The sequence below is a fragment of the Myotis myotis genome, unplaced genomic scaffold (genome assembly GCF_014108235.1).
Source record: "Myotis myotis isolate mMyoMyo1 unplaced genomic scaffold, mMyoMyo1.p scaffold_m19_p_1, whole genome shotgun sequence".
Lineage (NCBI taxonomy): Eukaryota > Metazoa > Chordata > Mammalia > Chiroptera > Vespertilionidae > Myotis > Myotis myotis.
In genome coordinates this window covers 124,624,923-124,629,764 of record NW_023416313.1, presented here as the reverse complement: position 1 = coordinate 124,629,764, position 4,842 = coordinate 124,624,923, and the positions used below count along the sequence as shown (strand labels likewise).

At 37.0% G+C, this 4,842-nt stretch overlaps 1 pseudogene; it reads right to left on the bottom strand.

Moving 5' to 3' along the window:
* Positions 1-358: 358 nt before the first annotated feature.
* On the bottom strand, positions 359-1,176 carry LOC118676681 (annotated as a pseudogene).
* Between the last annotated feature and the right edge of the window lie 3,666 nt (positions 1,177-4,842).

The following is a 4,842-nucleotide window of genomic DNA, read 5'->3' as shown; positions in this document are numbered from 1 at the left end:
CAATTTCAGCTTCATTGAGGGCTATCTCTGGCCAAAAGCTCCTTCCTCTGGCCAGAGAGAGCCGTCTGTGATCTTGGGGCTTTAAGTTTGGCTGAAACATCACCTTATTGCTTTGGTTCAGGCTGGACATTACCAGGTGCATACTGCTTGACCTCTGTTTAAATGAAGGATTTCAAGACTAAACAGCACAGCTCTTTTCACTTATCAAATGAAGGAGTTACACTAGTCCAAGTGAAAAGCAGACCTTAATGGTTATATTATACAAGCTGTAAGATATTTAAACTTGTTACAAGGGACAGAGGGAAACCCTACTCATTGCAAGGAAATCCTCACTTAAGTTTTAGCAAGTCAAAAGCACTTAAAACCCACAAACATTCAACTGGTCGTCCTTAGCCAGTCCAATTTCTATAAGGAACTGGCCTATGTTCTTATGCTGGTCACCCTGTAGCTGAATCACTTCTCCATATTCTAGAATGCTCAATTACAGTACCATTGCAGGCAAATTTCTTCTTAAACACCTTCACTAGTTTCTTTTTATCATATCATCAGTGATGCCTTGGACAGTACTAAGGGTCTTCCTGTAATTTCTCTGTTGAATTCTTATATGGATATTAGAGGCCCAGTGCATGAAATTTGTGCACTGGGTGGGGGGATGTCCCTCAGGCCAGCCTGCACCCTCTCCAATCTGGGGCCCCTCAGGGGATGTCCGACTTCTGGTCATCTGGCAGTTGGACATCCCTCTCACAATCCAGGACTGCTGGCTCCCAACCACTCACCTGCCTGCTTGCCTGATTGCCCCTAACCACTTCTGCCTGCCAGTCTGATCACCCCCTACTACTCCTCTGCCAGTCTGATTGATGCCTAACTGCTCCCCTGCCAGCATGATTGCTCCTAACTGCCCTCCCCTGCTGGCCCACTTGTCCCCAACTGCCCTCCCCTGCTGACCCAGTCACCCCCAACTGCCCTCCCCTGCCAGCCCGGTTGCCCCAACTGCCCTCCCCTGCCAGCCATCTTTGACCACATGGGGCAGCCATCTTGTGCAAGGGTGTGATGGTCAGTTTGCATATTACCTCTTTATAATGGAGGATAGTCCTCAGTGCTAGCAGGAAGCAGAACATCACCCTTACTTGCGTCAGCAAAGGGGTGAAAAGAATGGTGTTTCTGGATAGCAGGCATATACATTCCTTTTCCTCTGTGGTAACTGCCCAGGGAAGGCTGCTGAGAGAGAGAGAGAGAGAGAGAGAGAGAGAGAGAGAGAGAGGGAGAAAGAGAGAGGGGGGGCTCTGTATTGAAGCATTAGGAAGTGAGGAGGCTCAATAGAGAGGTTGCTGAGTGCCAGCGGGGGCTCACTGAGCACTTTTTAATACCTTAATCTTACCTACTGACATATTATAAAACTGTTTTGAATGGTATTTTAAAAGAGATTTAATATAACATATTATGTACATATTTGTTATATTTGAATTTAGTATTATCTTTATCACAGATCTCAACTGTCCACAATAGAAGCTCGATTGAAAACAGGTAACATATTTTTAAAATATATTTTTTTCTAATCCTTATCAGTGTACATAGCTAATTGGTAAAACATATTCACTCTAAATTTAGTATCATAAACATTTTGATTCATATCTTTCCTTACAATATTGTACTCTTTGATTGATGATGTTAGATGCTGTAAAAATCAAAAATTTTAAATGAAAAATTTAAGTTAAGGATCAGAGCTAGTATACAGCCCCTCCCCCCAAAAAACAGGAATTAAATTTGTAGATAGTGAGAAACTGACCCTTATTTTGAAGTAATTATCATCATTCAGAGGCATGACCTCAATATATAACAGTGTATTGTTAAATCATTTCATATATGTTTATATGTGTACATACACATATACATATACATACATATACATACATATACATATATATACACACACATTATCATGAACATAACTGAATTAATTGATTCATCCAGTTAAATCCTATAGTTTTCACTAGTGAGTCTGTTTAACATATTGTGATTAAACAGACTCACTGCTTAAACTGAAATCCATTAAGAAACCAAAAGCCTGAGCAAGATATATTAATGCATCAGCAAACTCTGTCAGTAAGAGTTAGGTACCTATCTAGTGATAATAAAGTGTGTCATTGTTTCCTTTTAGTCACTGACTTGAATTATTGAGAATTCAAATTCAGTGTACATGAAACACTTATTCCTTAACTATACATAGCTTTATATGTAAAATTTTGGCTTTTATTGCCATACAGAAAAGAGGAAAGAATTACCTAGAAGTATGTATGTATCTGCTTCTTTACTATTTTTTAAAAATTTATCTGTAGGGATTTTCTTAGATCTTTTAAAATTTTATTGAATTTATTGGGGATGACCCTGGTTAACAAAGTTATAAAGATTTCAGGTGCACAAGTCTACAGCACATCATTTGTACACTGTATTGTGTGTTCACCACCCCAAGTCAAGTCTTCATCCATCACCATTTATACGCCCTATTCCTTCCTCCATCTGCCCCATCACCCCCTGTGATCTGGTAATCATGATACTGTTTTCCATGTTCATTACTTTTAATATTTATAAATTACAGATCCAGGTGAATAAATAAGAATTAAGTAATAAATGTAATAACTAATAGCCAGAGGTTTTTAAAAGATCCATTTTTAATGTCTTTTGATTATTTATAATTGTTAAAGTATATGTGTTTAATATCTCAAGAGAAAATTAGATATTGGCTTATTAGTTGCTTTGCAAACTTATTGTAGGTAGATTTCTTGTCATGTATTTCTTAACATTATGAGTATGTATTGTCAGTATTATGAATATTTGATAAGATATAAGAGAGCCAATAATTTTTTATCACCTTGAAGAATATGAAGCGATAACTCTTCATATAAGTTGTTTTAATATTGAACATTTAGTTGCTGGTAATGAATCTGATAGACTGTATATATTTGTGAATCTCATAAAGTAAGAAAGGTTTAAACAAAACTATTTTAAAGGGATTTTTTAGTCTCTATGAAGACATAGTAAGGCCATCTCAGTTCCTTTCCATGAACTTTTGGGAAAATCTTGAAAAATGATTGTGATAGTGTTACTATGAGTTACTAATCTTTCCAGTCCTCGTTCTACCTGGCTGAAAAGTCACAGTCAAGAGTGATAATGGGAAGTGGAAGAATGGAAGAAGGTTTGGAAGGGGAATAACAGACTGAGAACAATGGGAAATATAGGGCATCAGGAGCAGAAAAGGATTGTTGAATGGATATCAAAGAATTCTTCCATAAGTGGCTTTTCTCCAGAAATGTTAATTGATATAATGTCCTCTTAGTTCAGGAGAAAGAGTATTTAAATTCATTTCAATTTAAATTCAACTCAATTTAATTCAAATAAGGAAATGTGGGCTGAATGTCTATACTGTGCAAGGGACTGTGGTAGATAATATGGCAAGTATAAGGATGACAACTATATGGTTCTTGCCCTCAATGCAATAATATAATAAAAATACAAACTATTAAGAACATAGCACAATATTATTCTTAGATTCTAATAGAATTTATGAAATACTTTGGAAAAGTCTCCCAAACCTTCAGAGAGTGGATGGGAGCGAAGTAAGGAGATTCCACCTGAGCAGACACATGGTATTACTTACAATAAAGTACTTTTTTTTGCACTTTCCAAATTTAGTAATTTATTTTGGCTTGGGAATGAGTCAAAAATATTTAATAAAACACAATTGTTATTAATAATGTAGTGTTGCACACCCTACTCATTATTAGCTTTTCTTAAATGATTTATACCATTCAAATCCACACCTTTTAGAAATGAAAATGTAAATGATTTATTGGTTACTTTAAAGAGTTACACATCCAACCTACTTCTTTCTAAATCCCCTTTTTTAAAACTTTCCCCCCAATACTAATCAAGTTTGTTATAAAGCAAAAATCTGTACAAAAGAGAAAGTGTGGCCATTTTTTTCTCCATAGATAAGATGATTATCTATTAGACTTATTCATTTTTTTTCACTAAAATAAATCATTAAATCTTTTTGTCATCTTCATATGCCAGGTACTCTTCTTGGCATAAGTGAGATCTCTTCTCTTGTCATGCACTGAGGTCAAAACAGGGGGTGAAAAAGAAGGGGAATATGTGATGACCCATGTCCTGCGTGGTTCAGATGTGATGACCCACATCTTGCGTGGTTCAGGGTTTGGGATCTGGAGAAGGCCCAAGTGCAAATGACAGAGACAAGACAAGAAATAATAATTTGGAAATATTGGGTGCCAGGAGGAAAGCCCAATGCAAGGGGGAGAACTTCTACCCATGCCCAGACCTTGCCAACCTTTTATTCAATTTTGGATACACATCTAGCCCTTAGTGAGGCAGGTAATTGCGGTAACAGACAGACTATCTTAAAGGTCAGTAAATATTAGAAAGAATTACTCTGAGACTATTTGGTCAGGAAATTGCTTGAGCCACCATTGTCTGGACTAAATAATCGGTGCATAGCTCAAGGTTCACCAGCATTCCGGGCTCCTTGTTTACATTTCTCTGATAGTGAAGACAATGGGTGGCTTCCAACAAGAATATATTATTGTTGTTGAAATAATCTTACCTATACTCCCGTAATTCCAAAGTGCTTTGGAGTGCAACCAGTGCAGAAGGGGTGGGTATGACAGCCTATAACTGATAAACAACTGGGGAAAGTTGGACCAACAAGCCCTCTAGAAATTGTTTTTAAATTGTCTGGCTTAGAAGGCAACTAGAATGGGCTTGATGAGCAAGAGTGGTTTATGTGCCTTTTAAATGAATTCCTTATTAGACATCCTATTCTTTTAT